Source organism: Mobula hypostoma, chromosome X2, assembly GCF_963921235.1.
Source record: "Mobula hypostoma chromosome X2, sMobHyp1.1, whole genome shotgun sequence".
Lineage (NCBI taxonomy): Eukaryota > Metazoa > Chordata > Chondrichthyes > Myliobatiformes > Myliobatidae > Mobula > Mobula hypostoma.
The window spans coordinates 24758636-24780960 of record NC_086129.1 but is presented as its reverse complement, the minus strand read 5'-3'; the positions used below and the strand labels follow the sequence as shown (position 1 = coordinate 24780960).

At 42.8% G+C, this 22325-nt stretch overlaps 1 protein-coding gene across 9 annotated transcripts in view; it reads right to left on the bottom strand.

Moving 5' to 3' along the window:
• Positions 1-22325, bottom strand: part of pknox2 (pbx/knotted 1 homeobox 2) — a 533394-nt gene that overhangs the window by 308066 nt on the left and 203003 nt on the right. Inside the window, exon 1 of one of the 9 annotated variants that reach the window (XM_063038523.1) lies at positions 14332-14350. The exons of 7 other annotated variants lie outside the window; for them this stretch is intronic. The gene's annotated coding sequence lies outside the window, so the exon portion shown is untranslated. Of the gene's footprint in view, positions 1-6023; positions 6046-14331; positions 14351-22325 lie in introns of those variants that run through there. One more of the 9 variants, XM_063038522.1, reaches the window with a different exon arrangement.

The window sequence follows — 22325 nt, the reverse complement described above, 5'->3', positions numbered from 1 at the left end:
TTCACTTTGACAAGAACGATGAGAAGTAAGTGCATTATTTAAATAGTGAAGAGTTTGCTGAGCTTGGAAATTTTTCCACCAGCAGCAGTGAATACAAATTAATACTAATTTTTGCTTCCCAGTATTCCTTAACACAGTCCATAAAGATGCAAAAATGAAAACTTGAAATTTCTCTTGAATGCTGGCATATACCTGTATATATGTACAAGTATTGCAGACAATCCTTGTAAACTGCTGGGCATAGCAAATCGGAAATTTATCCAATTCTCTGCTAACAGAGACAGTTATGATGTCTATAAGCAACAAAAAGCAACTGGCAGGGAGTCACAAGCATAGTCTGTTAAACAAAATACTCCTCTTCACCCTTACAGAGAACCAGTCTGTGTGAGCCTCAGGAAGTACTCAAAGGGAAAATTGCACAAAATATTTCTCAACAAACCCACCAAGTTAAATCAAAGTTCAAAGTAAATCTATTATCAAAGTACATATATGTCACCATATACATATATAAATTAAATCCACAATCTGGATGTGTTCAATAAGATTTACTAAATAATGAGGCTTGATGTATTTGGAACTCAGTGCTATTCTGATTGATGGGCATGCTATGTTGGTGCCAGAAGCATAGCGACACCTGTGGGCTGCCTAGCACAATCCTCACTGATTTGATTTGATGCAAATTATTCATTTCACTGTATGTTTCATACCTGACAAATAAAGCTAATCTTATTTTAAAATATGTGGGAGGAGGAGAAGATGGCAGTGTGACGCAGCTTGCGCGGCCTCTCCGGTGAATGATATCTGTAATCTGCCAAGTAGGGTGCCGTGCACAATCCTGATTTGATGGAGATAGACATGAGAGAACGGAGGAACATCTGGAGAAACTTCTGAAATGCCTTTTTTGCTGCCGCTGTTACTGTGTGATCCAGAATCTCCGGAGGGGAAGGCCCCGAATCCTCGGCTTTGCTTGTTGCTCGGCGGCCAGGACAGGGTCAAAGTGCTCGGCAGAGATGGTGCTCGGTGCTCGGTGTCAAAGGGCTGGTCGGAGGCTCGAAATTTTCGGACGGACTCAGAGTCAGCTGTGGTCGCGTGCTTCCAATGCATCGACAGTAGTCGGCGCCTGGAGATTTATGGCAGGGAGAGCTTCTCCCTTCTGCCGCCTGCTATTGGGGACTATCAGGAGTCGATCGGATCTTTGAGACTTTTTTTTACCATTCCCATGGTCCGCTCCTTATCAAATTATGGTATTGCTTTGCACTGCTGTAACTATATGTTATAATTATGTGGTCTTGTCAGTGTTAGTCTTTGGTTTGTCTTGTTTTTTTTGTGATACCACTCTGGAGGAACATTGTATCATTTCTTAATGCATGCATTTCTAAATGACAATAAACGAGGACTGAATGTCCTCATAATCTAATCTAAAATCTTAATCTCCTCCCTGCCTACTAAGGTTACTTATCAGAAGGGATGCAAAAGATTTATTTGAGACATGCTGAATATACATCACAATAGTGGATAGGTCATTCCCGCATTAGGTGGAAATCCAAATTACTGTTGAAACAGTGAACAGAAACATAGCCGCCAACGTGTGCACAGCAAGGAACCAAAAAAGAAAAGCACAATAACCATATATGTTCAGTGGCTACTTTATTAAGTATCTTATGTAGCTAAGCATAATCAGGCACCTTATGTTGGGACACAAGCCGGGGCCTGATCAACCCTGGCTGGGTCACCTGGGCAAGGAGGTCTGATGTTGGAAGACCTAAAACACCTGATGACCCTGGGTTACTTCACTGATGTGCCCAGGATGTATCTCAGTATCAGTGGTAGAATTTCAGGGAAAAGTGATGTTACTGTGAGAAAAATGAAATAAAGAATGAATAGTCATAGTCATAGTCATACTTTATTAATCCTGGGGGATATTGGTTTTTGTTACAGTTGCTCCATAAATAATAAATAGTAATAGAACCATAAATAGTTAAATAGTAATATGTAAATTATGCCAGTAAATTATGAAGTAAGTCCAGGACCAGCCTATTGGCTCAGGGTGTCTGACTCTCCAAGGGAGGAGTTGTAAAGTTTGATGGCCACAGGCAGGAATGACTTCCTATGACGCTCAGTGCTGCATCTCGGTGGAATGAGTCTCTGGCTGAATGTACTCCCGTGCCCACCCAGTACATTATGTAGTGGATGGGAGATATTGACCAAGATGGCATGCAACTTAGACAGCATCCTCTTTTCAGACACCACCGTCAGAGAGTCCAGTTCCATCCCCACAACATCACTGGCCTTACGAATGAGTTTGTTGATTCTGTTGGTGTCTGCCACCCTCAGCCTGCTGCCCCAGCACACAACAGCAAACATGTTAGCACTGGCCACCACAGACTCATAGAACATCCTCAGCATCGTCCGACAGATGTTAAAGGACCTCAATCTCCTCAGGAAATAGAGACAGCTTTGACCCTTCTTGTAGACAGCCTCAGTGTTCTTGACCAGTCCAGTTTATTGTCAATTCGTATCCCCAGGTATTTGTAATCCTCCACCATGTCCACACTGACCCACTGGATGGAAACAGGGGTCACCAGTACCTTAGCTCTCCTCAGGTCTACCACCAGCTCCTTAGTCTTTTTCACATTAAGCTGCAGATAATTCTGCTCACACCATGTGACAAAGTTTCCTACCGTAGCCCTGTACTCAGCCTCATCTCCCTTGCTGATGCACCTAACTATGGCATAGTCATCCGAAAACTTCTAAAGATGACAAGACTCTGTGCAGTAGTTGAAGTCCGAGGTGTAAATGGTGAAGAGAAAGGGAGACAAGACAGTCCCCTGTGGAGCCCCAGTGCTGCTGATCACTCTGTCGGACACACAGTGTTGCAAGCACACGTACTGTGGTCTGCCAGTCAGGTAATCAAGAATCCATGATACCAGGGAAGCATCCACCTGCATCGCTGTCAGCTTCTCCCCCAGCAGAGCAGGGCAGATGGTGTTGAACGCACTGGAGAAGTCAAAAAACATGACCCTCACAGTGCTCGCTGGCTTGTCCAGGTGGGCGTAGACATGGTTCATCAGGAAGACGATGGCATCCTCAACTTCCAGTCGAGGCTGGTAGGCGAACTGGAGGGGGTCTAAGTGTGGCCTGACCATAGGCCGGAGCAGCTCCAGAACAAGTCTCTCCAGGGTCTTCATGATGTGGGAGGTCAATGCCACCGGTCTGTAGTCATTGAAGCCGCTGAGGCGCGGCGTCTTCAGCACAGGGACAAGACAGGATGTCTTCCACAATACAGGAACCCTCCGGGGCCTCCGGCTCAGGTTGAATACATGGCGAAATACTCCACATAGCTGAGGGGCACAATGTAGATGAGTCTGCTGAAAGACCTGTTTCTGTGCTGAATGACTATTACTCAATGATCAGCAGTGTTCCTCATTCATTTTAATGGCATACACGCCTTAGAAGATGGACAAGAGGAGTGAAAAAGGTACCACTTCGTCTACAAATTACTCACACACCTCACCATGCAACTTTCAGGACACAGAGCAAAATCTTCTCCTTAAAGTTTATGCCTTTAAATTGAAAGCAAGTTAACAGTATAACAGAAATCCCAGCAAAAACAAGTTCAATAAAGGTTTCACCTGCAGCTCGGGAGCAGTACTTTCATCTCTAAACACAGAAAAGACCATTTCTAGACCGAAACAAACAAGGTCTAAAGTTCAATCTATCACTGAGGAAGTCAGACTTCTGATGCATCATTAAACCAAAGGTCCCTTCTGCCCTCTCAGAGGGATACGGGATAGACCACAGCACTACTAGAAACCAAGGGAGTTCTCCTGGTATTACTGAACCAATACAAAAAATAGATAATATTGCTCCGTAAGGATGATGTGGGAAGTAGAAATGTCACAATAGTCATTAGAGGTGCTCCCCTGCAGTCAGGATTAAAGCAGTTCATAGGAACAGAGGGAATGGGCTCTACTCAGAAATAAATCCTTGGCACATGGTTGATATCTTGCATATGATGCTCTGGGAACAAAAAGAAGATTCATAAACCAGAATCTGAGAACAAGTAACATGGCTTGACTGATTTATATTGGTCTATATTGATATTCTCATTATTATATATGTCAGTTGGTATCAAAATTCTCTACATCTACAATTTCATTGCAATCAAACATTGTGAGTATATGGCAAAACGCTCAGAGTGGGGAGAGGAGAACAGGCTGCTCTTGCACACCTTTCACTTCCTTGCCTTCCCCTGCTAACCAGACTCGCCTTGATGGTCTGTTTTACCATCTGGAAGTGAAGGAGGTGCCCAGTGGAGATCTCTTTTTGCAGGGGTCTTTCCCCTGTACAGTGGGGGCCTGGGGTGGAAGGTGATGCATAGGGCAGTACCGTGCAACCTGACCATTCTGTGGCCGGGAGGAGTCAGTGTACCACGCTTAGATGGAGTGTGAGAGGCTGCAGCCCCTGTTTGAGTGTCTGAAGGGGCTGCTGCTCAGGTTCTGGTTACACTTCAGCCCCACGCCCCTTATATACAGGCACCCAGTACGGAAGGGAGCAGATCGCGAGGAGGATCTGCTGGTGGGCTTGCTCCTGGGCCTGGCCAAGATGGCCATTCACGGGTCTCGGTGATGGAAAGTCGAGGGCTCTGCCTAACCCTCCTCCAAGGATACGCTCATGCCTGGCTGTCCTTGGAGAGGGAGCATGCGGTCACAATGGGTACAGTGGGGGATTTCCGGGAGCAGTGGGCCCCCCAGGGAATTGACTTTTATAGACAGTAGTAATCATACTTTAATTTGAACTTATTCACTGTCTTGTAAATACTTAATGTTTGTACTTTATGTAATTTTTGTGTAAATAAACTTTTATAGTTTTGTAAAAAAAAAAGAGGCAGAGGCTTAGTTTGCCTTTGACTTCCAAGTGAGCAGGTAGATTAATCCCACCTCCTTCTACTGCCTGAAACAAGAGTGATGAAATAATGAAGAGGGCATCTATCGACTTGTCAAGGGGCATGAAATGAAACATTATGTGAAATATTGACAGGGTATCTTTGAACTTTGCTCAAGCAGCTTTAAATCAGCAAAGGCGGAGTGAGTCTTTATTAAAGCTGGAAAATCAGAGACAAGTGCGTTCAGAAGTTGGGTTGCAACTGTTGAATAATTATTTGACCTCTTGTTGCTGACGACAGACGTTATTTTCTCTTTGGCTACTGGTATGCACAGTGATATTTATAGCTTGAAAAGGTCAGCCTGATGGAAGGGGACCAAAGGAAAAAAATATAGCTCGGAATCACAGTAAAAGTCATAAACACCCCCCCATCAGAAACCCCATGGTTACCAGGCTTCAGCTGTTCTTGCAGTTGAAGGTGATTTTTAGGGAGGACTATAACAAGAAAAGTCAGCTTCTCCTGCCCTATATTGCAGTCAGGAAAGTCTGAATCATTTAATGCATTACTACCAACATAATAAAGAAATCGAACTATTTAGAGAAGTACAAAAAGTTGATTTACTCAATCAGGAAATGATAATACGGGAGAGCTTGTCAAGAAATATCAGATATATATTCCTCAAATCTTCCTGATTGAATTTTCACAAGTTCTAAATAAATGTAGCAGTATCATTTTAAATATCAAAATGAGAAAGAGTGGTAATATGTAATGCGTTTCCTTAATACTTTATTGCAACAATAAACTATTCCTCTTAAACTGGACAGTTTGAGATTAAAAATATCTGTAACATAGTCACATTGGTATGCAAATCAGTGAAATACTGAAAAGCAAGTGGAAAAATGACATGGAAAACAAAAGAAACTGTTTGCTGCAGAATGCATTGAAATACACTTACATCAAGGACTTGGATTTTTCCTTTTAATTAAAGACTGCTCAGACATCCAAAGAGAAAGGGTGTATTTTTTTCAACAATAAAAGCATATTGGCAATGAACTTCAATCAAGCAAAATTTGCATTTTCTTTAATTTTGTTTTAAAGCTATTACATGCTATTCTAAATATGTTTACCAAAATCTGACCAGTCTGATGTGTCTTTGGGGCATGTCGGTCCATGGTGTTATGGTGGAGAAAATTGCTGGAAGATATGAAGTATGAGTAGAAATGAAGCTCAAAACACAAGGTGCTGCAATTCCACAACAGGAAGGGAAAAAAAATTCAATGAATTAGCTGTAAAGTATGAAACAGTCTGCAATTATCATTTTTACCCATTTAATTTAGTATCACTGCACAGAAAATGGAAGTTGAATAAGTTTTAAATAACTGAGTTAGTACTAAACACTAATAAAAAAAAAGTAAACAGTTCCCAGCTGAACAATACTGACAAAACTGTTGGTAGCCTGGTTAAAACGCCTCTCCCTATCATGATATTTGGAGCTAAGGGAATTCAACACTACCCTGATATTTGACAGTAGACAAGTAAATGGAAAAATCTTCTCAACTGTTTCGTCAGGATTAAAATGATTTGCTTCCAGTCCGTTCCAGGGTGGCTGAAATGTCCTTTGTGAGATCTACAGTCTTTGTCACAAGTAGGGCATAGTGCTAATGGAGTGAATGGAGGGGTTTGACCTGAGAGGGGACAATGGCATGGGCCTGGCTATTCACTGCCTGCAAATAGGCTCTGCATGCTCTCTACCTGTCTAAATGTTCCTTCGCCATCCTGAATGGCCACAGTCCATGACTCCTCACAAACTAACAGGAATGTTACTTTTTTTCCAAGAAGGACTTTTAAAGTCACTGAAGCATGTATTCTGTCCTCCTAGAAATCTCTTCCTACGGAAAGAGTATGATGCCACTTTGGAAGTGTGGCATCAGACATACAGTTAATGTGGTAGAGACAGCAAAATAGGTTGACAGAATCAAGATTTTGGAAGTTTGCTTGAGAAAGCGCAATGACAGAGGCTCAACAATCCTGCCCATCCCTTTGGTGGATTTTGGGAGGTAACCTCATGTTTTTAGGCAACTTGAGGCAGGTAGTTCTTATACAGAAAAGGAAGGATTGGTAGACCGTGAGCTTAGAGCCAGGATTGAGGTCTTGATCTTTGAATATGCTTTTCATCAGTTCATCAAATACTGTGCAAAGGTGAATATTATCATTATAGTGTTATCTTCGCTGAGAGTGGATCCAGAAGTATGTTCAAAGTGATCAGAGTCTACAAAGTACGTGTGATGGAGGAAGAATGGTTTAAGGCCCAAGCATTCATATACTTCAGTGTTAAAGTCAGTGACGACAGCAGTCTCCGTGTGTACACGCATGCAAAGTGCTTTGTTGGAAAGAGTACTCCGAAGATCTCCTCAATTGAGACACTAGCTTTGACATGTGTTCCTCACACCATCCCAGTACAATCCTGGGACTCCTCTAGGAATAACAAGGAACTGAAAAGGCCATTCAATCGTTGATAAGCATCTAATGCAAGTCAAAGAAGCACTTCTAGGCAAATTCACTACCTTTGCTCCCTTGACCAGAAAGATAAGAGTGAACAAGGAAACTTCAAAGACGACACGATTGTGACCAAGTTCAAGAATGCAAACATTCAATTGCAGTTCAGAGTAATGGAAAGGAACGGAACATCTCCATGGATAATCAATAACAGCAATGATGTAAAGGCTACTAGGAGATAGATTAAGACACATCAAACAGGCTGCACGGAAGATATTTTGTTTATTCTTCATGTGATGCAGCCAGCAGAGGTTTCTTAATCGAGAGTGGTTCAGCACCTGATCAAGTCCACCAGTACCCTGCTGAATGGTGTCCAACAGAGCATGATTCATTCTAGGACGCCTGGTCCTCCAGTCAAACTGTACATGGGTAAAGACACAACTGCTTAGACATGAGCTACTGTGCAAGGATGTCCTCTCTGCTGCTGTGCAGTGCTTCCTTGGAAACCTGCTCTGACTCTTTGCCTTCTTCTGACATTCTCACAGCAATGGACCACAGCTCGGAGTGCAGAGGCTGCATGACATTGTGCAGGGCAAAATGACTGATACGACTGCTGAGCGCAAAGAAGGGTGAGAGACTGCAGGATTCGAGCGGTCAGAAGGCACATGGAGTAATCACCGGAGGTCAGCAGCCTTGGTCCATGCACACCACCAAACCTACATCTCAGCACTCAACGGCTACAACACTGCAAACAGTGGACTTACTGGTAGCTTCTCTACACCAACCCTTGGGTTAGCACCAGGTTCCCAGCACAGGTGTGCGCAGCAATGGAGAGGTAGGGATTCATGTCAGGCTGGCAGCAGAGTACCACTTTCAGTTACACATCTCTGGGATGAGCACCGAAACCATTACCACAGACCCATTTGACACCTAACCCCACTGGGGTCAAGCACCCCCAGTAGGATGACCAGGTTATGTTCAACGTGTCATCTCCATCCAGAGCCAAGACCACTTCAGTCTCATCTTCTTGTATACATAACTTGATGAATATTAGTAAAATGACATGGTCCTACAATTAAGACCATAAGACACAGGAGCAGAATTAGACCAATCAGCCTGTTGAGTCTTCTCTGCTATTCCATCATGGCTGATTTATTATCCCTCTCAACCCCATTCTCCTGCATTCGCCCCATAACCGTTAATGTCCTTACTAACCAAAAAATGATCAAACTCGGCTTTAAATATACCCAATCACTTGGCTTCCACAGTCAACCGTGGCAATGAATTCCACAGATCCACCACCTTCTTGCTAAAGAAATTCATCCTCGCCTCTGTTCTAAAGGGATGTCCTTCTATTCTGAGGCTGTGCTCTCTGGTCCTAGACTCTCACACTATTGGAAAAATCTGCTGCACGTCCACTCTATCTAGGGCTTTCAATATTCAGTAGGTTTCAATGAGATCCCCCCTCCCCCCGCCCCCCCCCAAATTCTTCTGAACTCCAGCGACTACAGGCCCAGAGCCATCAAACGCTCCTCAGACATAAACCCTTTCATTCCTGGGATTCCCATGAATCTCCTCTGGACAGGCACCAACAGGCATTCTGGACTCGGTTAATCAGTATTACACACCACTACTTGAAGCAAGTTTGATAAGGAATTAGTCTGTTGCCAGTCCATTCAACTGAAGAATAATCTTACTGGAAAGTACTTTGATGCAAGTTGTTGGAAATTATTCAATGGGAAACAAAGCCAAATGTGAGAAAACAAGGTTTAATCACCAGAGACTAGAAAATGAAAATATGAAATTCTATAGGGCATATAGTTTTTTTTAAATAACTGGGATTCAAAATGCACACAGAGTCTGGCTTTTCGCTCCCATTCTACTCTCACAGTGGGAGAGAAATGCACAATTAGTGTTAGAGGCAGCCAAAAAAGGGGCTCACTATAAAAGAATAAACATGAAACTGCCAGTGAACGGCCTTGAGTGATCATCTCTGACACGTCAATGGGTCAAAATCATCCGACCAGGTCTTGGGAAGCCTAAGCCACAATTACTTCAGCACATCTATGCAGCATGATTCAAGTAATTAAGACACTACTTCCATCATCAATTACAGTAAAAGTGTTCAACCTGAGTTATAGAGAAAGGTAAGGCAGGCATGGATTTTATTCCTTGGAATGATGCAGGAGATTGAGTGGTGACTTATAGAGGTGTATAACGAGGGCCAGAGATAGGGTGAACACACAATCTCTTTCCCAGGGAAGGGGAACAAAAAACTGAAGGACATAGGATTTATTTATTTAGCGGTATGGCACATAAAAGGCCCTTCTAGCCCAATGAGCCACACCACCAAGCAACCCACCTGTTTAACCCCAAGATGATAGATTTAAAGTGACCCGAGAGGCACACACCATGGGTGATGCATATATGGAATAAGCTGCCAGAGGAAATGGTTGAGGAATGTACAATATTAATATTTAAAAAGCATTTAGATAAGTACCAGGATAGGAACAGTTAGGATAGATGTGGGCCAAACATAGGCAAATGAATAGTAGGCATGGACAAGTTGAGCAGAAGAGCTTGCTTCTATGTAGTGTTACTCTATGGCTCAATAACATTCTGACCATTTTACAATAAATGAAAATCTACAGCCTATGCCTAAAGTTGGATTATTTCCCAAGCGAACACACAAAAATCAATCATTTCTCTTTGTTCATTCATCGCCTCCTTGCAGGATGACCTTTGGTGCCTTGGCTCGTGGCTCATGGGCATGCAAGCAGGAGACTACTCAACCAAATAAAGCACAGCAGTCACACCGAATCCCATCCTCACCCAAAATGCACGTATTTTTGAGGTGACAAATATTCTCCGTTCCAGCTCATTAAAAGTATCGGTTAACTGAGACCAACAAGACGTCCAATCTAGAATGTTTCTGGAATGGCTCAGTTCCACATAATATATAATTAAAAATCAGGAGAGTTACCCATGGAATCTAATGAACTTTTCCAGGTTGACATGCATCTTAGTGTATGTCAAAAAAGCAGATATCCAGCAACTTGGTGAGAATCTTGGTGTATGTGGGTTATTCAGCATTATGAAGGCCAACTACCCAAGAAACTACATCACAAGGGGTCTGTAAATTAATTTACTAAGAACAGAGACATTTCAGCATCCATTAAAAGGAATATTGTGAAGAATCCCTCAACCCTTTATACACTATTCCCCAATGAAATGCCCCAGGTCCAAAGCCCAGAAAGCCAGAAGTCAATAAGGCCAGCTGAAGAACAAGAAGCCTTCAGGAGGAGGTGTTGACAAATTTGACACAAAGATCTTAAATTCAGAACCTCAATTTCTGTCCCGGAGATCTCAGATATGCTTTAATTGTGGCCATTTCGGGGAAAGTGACAAATCTGGTTGTGGCAACTACAGAGGAGCTTTGTGTTGTCTTCCACAGGAAGCATTATCTCAAGGGAACTTCTCAATCACCTCCCCTGAGGGCTGAAAGGCTGCATCTTGAATTGTGGTGTAGATTCTATCCATCAAGCAGCACAACGGCATGATCTTCACCATACAACTCGAGCAATAAACATCTACAATGCCTTTTTTGATCCCAGAAAAAAAAGCCCTTGACTTTATCAATCCAGAACTTTTCAAATTTGACTACCCACAGTGATTTGCCTCCACCTTGCTTTTGTTTCATGATGATTTGCAAGCTGAGATCATCTCTTTCCGCAATCAAGGGATTGAAAATGACTTGTTTTCACTTCAGTTTGGTGGATTCTGAGGTGGTAAATGAGGCCAACATGGGAAATGCAAACTATCCTGCAGTTATGACAGGCCGTGGCAGGCAAGAGGATAATTTTGTGAGGTGGTGCATTCCTTCAGACACTTACACAAATCTTCTGTGTGCTAGTAATGCACAGCTTTCAGATTCTCAATACCACCCTGAATGCTCCTCCATAGTCACAGCATTCCTGGGCCAGAAGTTCTCAAGAGCCACTTCAGGAGAGAGTTGAGTACATCATTGAATCTTTATCCTGATCTCAACCAGTAAGCTCACAACAGACTGAAGCCCAACATAGATGCATCAAACAAGGCTGCATGATCCCACCAACACTTTTCTCGAACTTTCTCACTACAATGCCTCATCTCTAGTAAGCTTCCCACTGCAGTAGTGATGATCTGCAGTACATATGGGAAAATATTCAGCCCACGGCAACTCCATTTCAAAACTAAAGTTATCCCCTCCAATGTCAGTTATTGAGCTGAAGAACTCTGATAACATTTGCAAAATGTTATCTGAAGGGTCTTGTCGACTATACTCTTTTCCAGAGATGCTGCCTGGCCTGCTGAGTTCCTCCAGCATTTTGTGTGTATTGCTAACATTTGCAAATGCACATTTGGAAGTCCAGCTGACAGTAGAGTACTGGTTAGCGCAACGCTTTACAGTACCAGCGACCTGGGTTCAATTCCCCCTGCTGTCTATAAGGAGTTTGTATGTTCTCCCTGTGACCGCGTAGACTTCTTCCACGTGCTCCGGTTTCCTCTCACGGTACAAAGATGTGCCGGTTGGTAGGTTAGCTGGTCATTGTAAATTGTCCTGCTTGGCTAGGGTTAAGTTGGGTGTTGCTCGGTAACGTGGCTGAAAGGGCTGGAAGGGCCTACTCCACACAGTATCTCAATAAAATAAATTAATTATTTGAGAGAACGAGCGTTTATCACTTAATATTTGCAAAAACAAAGATCCTCTACTAACCTAACATCACCGAACAACTGCCTCCACCCATCCACAGAAAGATACTGTGAAATATTTCTCAGAGGCCACCTCTCAGTTAAGATGAACATCCATAATGAAATTTACCTTCAATGTCAAAAGTAAATTTAATATCAAAGTTCATATATGTGACATACACTACTACATTGAGATTTATTTTCTTTACAGGAAAATAAAGAAATACTTATAATAGAATTTATGAAACAATATACATAAACAAAGACTGGCAAACAACCAATATGCAACATCAAATTAATTAATTAATTAATAATACTGAGTACACGAGTTGTAGAGTCCTTGAAAGTGAGTCCATAGGTTGTGGGATCAGTTCAGAGTTGTGCTGAGTCGGTTCAGCAGCCTGATGGTTGAAGGGTAGTAACTGTTCCTGAACCTGGCAATGTGGGACCTAATGCTCCTGTACCAATGGTAATAGTGCGAAAGGAGCGTGCCTGGATGCTGGGGACCCTTGACGATGGATGCTGTTTTGCTGTGGCAGTGCTCCGTGCAAATATGCTCAATGGTGGGGAGGTTCTTGCCCCTGATGGACTGGGCTGTATCCACCACTTTCAATAGACCTTTTCTTTCCATTCCTGGGCATTGGTGTTTCCATACCAAGCCGGGAGACAACCAGTTAGAATATTCTCCACTGTGCATTTACAGAAGTTTATCAAAGTTTTTGGCGACATGCTGAATCTGTGCAAACTTCTAAGAAAGCAGAGGCGCTGCCGTGCCTTCTTTGTGATGGCACTTACATACTGGTCCCAGGACAGACACTCTGATATGATAACACCAAGGAATTTACTGGACTGGCTCATGGACCTCGGGTTTCTTTGTCCTTTGTCCTGTAGTCGATAATCAGCTCTTTGGTTTTGCTGATGCTGAGTGAGAGGTTGCATCAGCAAAGCCATTGTCTGATGAAAAAAACACCAAGGTCGCAAACGCTGCGCAAGGTTCAAGGTCTACAGGCGGCAGTGTTCTCATCCCTTCAGAGACACAAGCTACCTACAGCAGGCACCTCAAAGTACAGTGATTCCAACTGTGCTACCTCCTGCAAAATCCTCCAGATTCTCACGGAATAAGCAAACCAACAGCAGTAACTTCCCCTGGGCCAACAATGAGGTTCTAATTTGATGTCCTAATTACACTCAGTCAGTGCCATTGGGGATGACATGATGCTTACATGCATGACACAAGTCCCAAAGCAGATTTGATTCTGAGCTCCACTACGTTGAGAGATTACCAAGCAGAAAGGGGAGAAGAGTCAAGGATTCTGATAAGGCATACAGCATGTGCAAGAGTTTAACATCTCCACCCACTTTTGGGAATCCTGACCAATGACTGCTCAAAGCGGAGGAGCAACATTTGGGATTTCATTAAGAACTTTAAATCTAAACATACAAAGCACACATAAGCCCAGTGCAGGTGCTGAAGCAAGCCAGTCCTGACAAGCTTTTTTTATGGCAAGGTCTGTGGGTGCCACTCATTAGTCAAGATTCATTTATTATTAAAGAATGTGTAAATTATACAATCTTGAGATTTGCTTGCTCACAGGCAACCACAAAGCAAGAAACCCGAAAGAACCCAATTTAAAGAAAAAAAGAATACAAATAAGAAAAAAAGACCACCACTCGATGTGCAAGAGAAAGAAAAAATAAATAAAAAACATGCAGAGAATTGAAGTGAACGACAACAGCATTCAACAAGCTCAGAACCCACAGGAGTACAAGTTGTCCTCTGCCCTCAGGGGACTGATGTTAACATTATTAACTGTTCATCAGCATGGCAATGATACAACCTGATAACTAAAGATAAGGGCTTCAATTCACACAGTACAATTCCTGACCTTAGAACATCCCAATGTATGTCACAACTAATTAAGTATCTTTAGGGTAATCATTGTAACATTGAAATGCTAGAAAGCAGAATTCATTCAAAGCTCAAAGAGTGTCTACTTTGTGTCACTTCTAGCTACTTAGAAGAATATATGGTGTTAAATTCATAGCCAGAGCACAGAAATGGGCTCTTCAGCCCACCAAGCCTGTCCCAAACATCGAGCACCCATTTATGTTAATCCTACAATTCCTTTATTCCCATCAACTCTCCCCCAACCCCAGGTTCTACCATTCACCTTCACACTAGGGGCAATTTACAGTGGCCACTTTACCTATGAACTCACCTCTCTTGTGCCAGCAACATTAATGCCTGCAGGATTTGCATTCCCAACGTCAAGCCTCCATCTCCATTCCAAACGAGGATGGTGATTCTTCCTCCCACTAGTATGCCACACTCTGAAGCAGGTCTAGACTCATGTATAAAGATGAGGCAATTGGACGAAATACTGGAGATCTGCTAACTCCCTTAATGCTGCATTCCATTAGGGCTGCCAATACGACGGGGCGGGGGGGGGGGGGGGAGAGGGAATGAGTATACGTGAGGAGGGACAGGCCAAATCTCACAGCAACAGCAAGCTTTTACGAGGGCTGCTTAATTGAGTAAAAATATCACAAGGCGTTTTACAGAAGCATTATCAGACAAAAGTTGATACCGAGCCAAAGAAAGGTAAAAAAACTAAAATAACTTGGAAAGGAGGGAAGTCTAAGTGAGAGGAGAGAGGCTCTACACTTAAGGATGCAATTCCAGGGCCAATCAATCAATTCTAGAAAATCGGTCACAGTCTGTACATAATTTTCTTTCAAAATTCACAATGCTGAAAGCTGCATCAGTTTTCATTTACAGCAGGGTAAAGTAAATTCAAGTGTGACCAGTTTACTATAAGCCCAACTAGAACAGGCATCTCAAATGCCAAACCATCAAACCATGTACGGCTCCCATAAAGCAACTGATACCCTGGGACACACTGAATAACTCACTGTCTGCTGCATTACACAATTCTATTCTCATGTTGGCCTCCTCCTTCTTTTCGTAGCATTGGTTATACTTAATGTACGGGGTCTTTCTTTTTTGTTAAATTTAAAATGGCTTCTTTGTTATGTTACACTGGGGAATGCTGAGAAAGTCTCTAACTAGACGTTTGCTTGGGTTATTAGAGACAGCAGGGTGCTATTAACCAATGGGTGGTCATGTATCATTTTGTTTTCGGATGATAATGCTGTATCATATGACTTTGGACTGGGGTTTTTGACGGAGAGTCAGGGAAGAGACGGGGAGGACGGTGGACGGGGTTTTGGCGGGGAGTCAGAGGAGAGACGGGGAGGACGGCAGACGTGCAGAAAGGCTCTGGTCGATCACTTCGGGTGGTCCTGAGCCGTGAGTCGACAGGATTCAGGTGGTCGTCCGGATTCGATTGAGCTCCAACGGTTGCGCGCGAAGAACTTGGACTTTGATAAGTGTTGGCGCCTTTTTTTTCCCATTACTTCCCTTTCTGTATCGAATTTATATTAATGTCATAGAATTAGTAATATCTATAAAGTGTACTTGTTAAAATTTACTGGGTGTGCTGGCTGATGATTGATGTTCGGGCTTGATTCGGGCGGCAACCGACCCTGTGGGGAGCGTTGAGGTGGGTGCTGGGTGGGATTTCCCCTAGACATATACGAGCCAATATAACTGAGCGTTACATTAACAATTTTGACAACGAATAACCCAGCAAATGCTGTGGGACAGTATTTTAACAATCTCAATACTACATCAAAGATTCAAAAAGATTCCAAGAACATTTATTATCAAAGAATGTATAAATTACACAACCTTGAGATTTGTTTGCTCACAAAGCAAGAAACGCAAAAGAACCCAATTAAAGAAAAAAATTCAAGACCAACATTTGATGCGCAAGAGAAAGGGGAAAAAAATACAAGTCATGCAAACAACCGTAGCGAACAACAGCATTCTGAACCAAAAATGAGTCCTCGGATCCAAACCTTGGAGCAGCCCAGTGTAGGCCCAAAGCCTGGCTTATCAGTTCATCATATTAGCAGGCATGGAGCACAACAGCCAAGGGCGGTCTTCATAGCCTCAGCGCCATGGAGAGAGAGGAGTGAGCATCATGGAAAATGAGCAATGAAATAAAACAAAAAAAAGTGCTAGAACCACACAGTGATGCATGTGAAAAGAGAATTTAAAACTGAGATTGTGTTTTAACTAAAGGTTTGAGACATGAAACATCAACTGCCTCGCTTTCCACAAATGCTGCCTTATCTGCTGGGTGTTTCCAGCATTTTCTGCTATAGTGAGGGTTCTTCTCTTCTGGCTCTCATTTAGATTTTTTTTAAAAAAGGACTCCAGGAGCAACTTTTTCCACACAGAGGGTGATGGATACATGGAACAAGCTGCCAGAGGAAGTTTGCAGAGGTGAGGTACAATTCTAATGTTTAAACGTCAGGTAAGTGGATATGGGCCAAATGCAGGTAAATGGGACTGGCTCGGATAGACATCTTGGTCAGCACAGATGAATTAGACTAAAGAGCCTATATGATTCCTTCACTAGCATGGGTAAGACAGATCAAATGCTCTCTATTTATATCTATTTATAGATTTCCATGACTCAATGTAAAAGTAGCATTCAACTTTAACTCTTATTTTACACTATGGAAAGGAAATAATCGTGCCAGAAGACTTGTTGTTGTGGCTGTGATTCTGATGTGGAACATTCACTAGCACTCCCCTCCTTATCCTAACAGACCCCCACACTCCTCAGGGCTTACAGTAGTTGTAGGAAAAACTGAACATGCAGATCACAGAATATTCTAGAATTAGACCCAGAATGGGGATATGAAGGGGTAGTTATAAATGGCCATCATTTGGAAGGTTAGATCTTGCCTTTTATTTTACTTTGTTTCACTCTGGGCAGCTCAGGGGTGGGGGCAGCTAGTACAGCCGCTGCCTCATGGCATCAGGGACCCGGGGTGGGGTTGGGGGTTGGTCAATCTTAGCCTCAGATGCCGTCCATGTGGAGTTTGCATGTTCTCCCTGTGACCATGTGGGATTACTCTGGGGAATGTTCCCATTTCCTCCCAAGTGCCTTAGGCAAGTGCATTGGGATGTTAATTGGCAACCCAAAACTACCCAACATAGTATTGCCCTAGTGTGTGTAGATGAATGGTACAATCAGAGGAGTTGATGAGAAGTTTGAAAAGTGATTGGTACAGGATAAGTGTAAATGAGTGGTTAACATTTGACACAGACTCAGTGGGCTGAATTTGTCTACGAGTCTCTAGGATACATTGGTCATGGAGCCAATTTGTTCAATAGAATTGGATGGCTGGAGCAGGAATTAGAAGTGAGAAAGAAGGGGCTCATTGTTCAAATGGCTCACTCAATGTCACCTACCATAAGCAAACAATCATCAGGCATTGAGAGAAACTTTCCTTTTTCTAGTCCAGACAGACAGAGGAACGCCCATCACTGTGTCACAACCATCTCAGGTGAAACCAGTAAACAACAATACCAGTGGTTGAACCTTGCCCGATGTTGCTCCGTACGAGCCAGTACAACACCAAGTCGGAATGTGAACTTGCGTCCTGGGGCATCAGAGATGGGACTTCAAGTTCACTTTATTGCCAATCAACCGTAACCATTTATACAGCCAAACGAAACAATGTTCTTCCGGACTCAGGTGCACAACACAGTACATATAACACACACCCATAACTCAAAGTAATATTACCACAAATAAATTAACAAATAATAGGGTGCATACATGATCTAAGCTAAAAAGCAAACAGTATAACGCTACTGGTGCTTCACATGTGATGAGACTCTGGTGGTGGCAGGGAGTTCAGTCGTCTTATGGCCTGGAGGAAGAAGCTGTTTCTCATTCTAACTGTTCTTGTCCGAATGCTACGGTACCTCCTGCCTGATGCTAGAGGGGTTCAAAGAGATTGTTGGACAGATGGGAGGGATCATTGACAATACTTAGGGCCTTACACATGCAACGCTCCTGATACACATCTCCAACAGATGGAAGCTAGACCCTGATAGACCTCTCAGCAGTCCTTGCAATCTTTTGTCGGGACTTGCGGTCAGATGCCTTGAAATGTATTCTTTATTGAGATGTAGTGTGGAATAGGCCCTTCAAGCCGCACCGCCCTGCAACCCTTGATTTAACCCTGGCATAATCACAGGACAATTTACAATGACCAATTAACCTACTAACTGGTACATCTTTGGACTTTTGGAGGAACCTGGAGTTCCTGGAGAAAACCCAAGCATTCCATGGGGAGAATGTAAAGACTCCTTACCGATGACGTCGGAATTGAACTCCGAGATCCGACGCTCCGAGCTGTAATAGTATTGTGCTACCATGGCGCCCATAAGTTTCTTCAGTAAGAAAGTTTAACACAAGTCCATTCTAACAGAAAGTTACTGCCAAGTTTATGTTAGAACACACCAGGGAGGGGTTGGGGGAGCAGGCCTCATGACTGAAGGTTTCAGAGGCACAGCAAAGAAAGGTTGTTCGTACAACCAGTCTGTGACAAAGCCCAACAGCTCAAAGTTCAAATGTGCAAATGCACACATAGGAATTGATCTCTGTCAAAATGGAAAACTTATGGAAATCTACCTGAAGTTTCAGAATTCATTTTGGTTTGAACGAGAGCGCCACGTGATGGGTCTGCTTGATTATAATTAAAACATTTCTTATGCAAATATCAAATTACGTGAAAGGCTATATCAACCATGCAGATAATACACAGCCAAATGCAAAAGATATCATACTGCACATGTTCGCAAGCTGACACAGGATCAAAACTCTTCCAAAATGCAGGACTTAAACCTCTCCTGAGTATCTGAAGCCTCCGTTGTTCACGGTTGACTACGGATGTTGTGCCCTAGCTGTCGAGATACGCAAGCCAGAGCAGTACAACATGGAGAGCAAGCTGTTGCCCATGTAGCAAGCTCCCCCTCTCCACTCATCTGATGAACCCAAAGGAACGGCAGAGACTGATACAGTTTGGTACCAGCAGCATTGCAGGAGTTGCCAGTCAGCATTGAACTCAACGTCGGACTGTCTTAGGGACACCAGCTCTGGACTTTTCCCCTCGAGGTTTACTCCTGAAGCCTTCCTCATGAGTGAGTACAGCCGCAAGGCAGCAGTTTGAGATCAGGGTTTTCCTTCTCCTCCATGAGCTGCCAACCATGACTGACGAGCCCCATCTGCCCAAAGCATTTAGCTTTAAGGTGCCAGTAACCAGCCTTTGCCCCTTCTCCAGTCAGCAGAAACGGTTCCGCCAGACTTGGTATCTAAGCCAAGACTTAAACACACCCCATAAATCACCCCAAATATATACTATTCCACAGCCTAGTACACATTCTAGCACAACATGACAACCAAATCTCACATAAATGCACCCACAGACAAATGATATCCAATACATACACAACATGAACACCTCATACATGAACGTACAGAAACCAAAACACAAGTGTTGAAATGTAAACCATCTTTTACCTGTATACATTCAAACAACATATAAACCCACCACATACAAAGTCACTCACTAAAACTGTATAAACGGCATACAACAAGAAACACACCAGGGCTATGAGAAGAGAGAAAAGGGAACTGGCGCCATAAACTGGCCTCTGTTTCAGTATCCGGTTCGTTGCTTTTCTGTGAATCCTCATCACCACACATCGTAAAGCAAACGTTTTGGGCCAGCTGTACCCCAGGATATTGTTATTTTCCTAAATGAGCTAAAGCCCTCTGCTGTAGCACAATGCTTCAAAGTCTCAAAAAGCCTACAAATCCAGTCAAATTATAGTGGGGATCCCCAGGAGACCCCACTCAAATATCAAGGCAATGAGTCATATTAAATCAATGTCCCCGGGCCTCCCATAGTCATAAGAGTTTGAAATCTCTTAACCGTAAACTCTCAGGAGTCCTAGCAACACTTCAGGAGCCAACACCATGAACAGATGTTTCTGAAGACACTGCCTAGAAATCTGTAATCAGACAGTCAATCTTTTGAAAGCATCCGGTTCTTCCCAACAAAAAGCTAACAGCCACACATCAGTGTTTCATTCTGCCCAGATCTGTAGGTTCCATTCTGCAGAGGTATCAGACCTCAGCTGGAGAGATGGCTATAAAGATGCCCTGATGCCCCAAGCTGAAAGGTGGAAATCAGGAGCCATTTTGCTACAGGTCACCGTGCATTAGTGCAAGCCTGCAGAAGCAAGATGAACACGGCTTCGATTCTGATGCCACCAGGAATGGAATGATTAAATAAATAAATCCATACTTAATAGTAGCTGGTAGTTAGACTGCAGACATGCCTTCAAGACCGTTCATATCCAAAGAGATTTTGATGTGCTTGTGCAAAGTATATAAGCATATATAACAATCATTTAGGAAGGTAAATGGTACACTGGTATTTATGATAACAGTATTGGAAGCCATGTCTTACTGAGATCATATAGGGCTCTGGTGAAAGCCCGTTTACAACATTCTCTGTCATTGAGATCACCATAACTAAAGAAAAACATACTTGCATGGAATCAGTGTAGAATCAGGTTGATTCCTGGAATGAAGGAGCTCTCTGTAATCGGAGCTTAAATGTGTCCTTTGCTAAATGGATCTTTAAAAAAATGAGAGATGATCTTATTAAATGTATATCACTCAGTATGTTTGATATAATGGATGCTGAGAGATAGGTTCTTTTAGCTGTGAAGAATCTACAACTAGGAGACAATCTCAAGAGCTGGCCACTTAGAAGTGAGATGACAAGAAATTACTTTGCAAAAAATACTATTTACCTCATGGGGGGTTGCTCAGTTGTCAAGTCTATTTAAAGCTAAGAGTGACAGTTATTTGTATAATGAATGAGCTAGGGGATAAGGATTGAATAGGTAAATATACTCAGCATAGGATCAACTTTCATTTATTGAATGGTAAAGCTGGCATGAAGGATTAGATGGGATGGTCTTACGTTACATTTGTTAAAGCTAAGATTATGGCACAGACAGTTCTCAGTTGTACCTTGGAGCTTCTTTTCAGGGAAACAATTTGACCCTTTTTAGGTGAACATAATTTGTCCTTTACTGTCTAAAGTTACACAACACGAACAATTGCTAGGGAGAAGTATCAGTACCTTTGAGACAGCACATGAGCAACATTTTCAGGAATGTAATGGAGGCAAGTCATTCAAAAGCAACCAGAACAAAAAAAGAATATTATCAGAAACATTTTGGTTAAAACTTCTCCACTGGGACGCCATAGTAGCACAGCAATTAGCATGATGGTATTACAGCGCAGGGCATCGGAGTGCAGAGTTCATTTACAGCGTCCTCTGTAAGCAGGTTTGTACGTTCCTTCCCATGAGCACATGGGCTTCCTCCAGATGCTCTGGTTTCCTCCCATATTCCCAAAGTTGTATCAGTTAGTCGGTTAATTGGTCATTGTAAATTGTCCTGTGATTAGGTTAGGGTTAAATAGGTGGGTTGCTGGGCAGCATGACTCAAAGGGCAGAAAGGGCCTGTTCTGCACTGCATCTCTAAATAAAATAAAATAAATTAACACATAATCAAGCTTAATCTTTTAATACTATACAAAGAAAATGCCACATTGCTGGACATATGCCATATCTTAAATGAGAGGTTAAACTAAAGTCACATTGGTCCATTCAAACAAATATAACAGGCCCCATGACACCATTATAAGAGGAGCAGCTATTGAAAATCATAAGTACAGTCCCCATATTTTTAGGCAGCAGCTGTTTTTACTGAGTCCACTAAATCCCATTTACACCTCAACCAGACCAATCTTATTTTTGCTTCTCCTGTTACCTTGCACAATTATTCCTTTCAACATGCAACCTCACAGCCTTCACCAAGTTTTCTTTTCTCATGTTCACAGACTTTGTAATTGCTTAAAAACCGTTACTTACCCATTGATTTTTCCTGTTTTAGTGAAAGGCATTTGACCTGAAATATTAACCTTTTGTCTTCTCCCCAACTTTAAAGAATTTGTACTCAGTGGGTTCTTGATATCTAACCAAATCTGCAACAGAGTCTCTCTCTTTCTCTCTGGCTATCCATCCCATAGGATGATGATGGTTCCTTTCAGTCAGTTAGTGGGGTGGTACCCCACTCCTCAGAAAGGAACAGCGTGTGCGTGAATGGATTTTAGGTGAGTAGAGGGTTGCACAGGTCCAGACTCACCCTCTCGACATCCCCTCCCAGATCCAGAGGCATGGTGGGGTCCAAGACGGCTGGGGG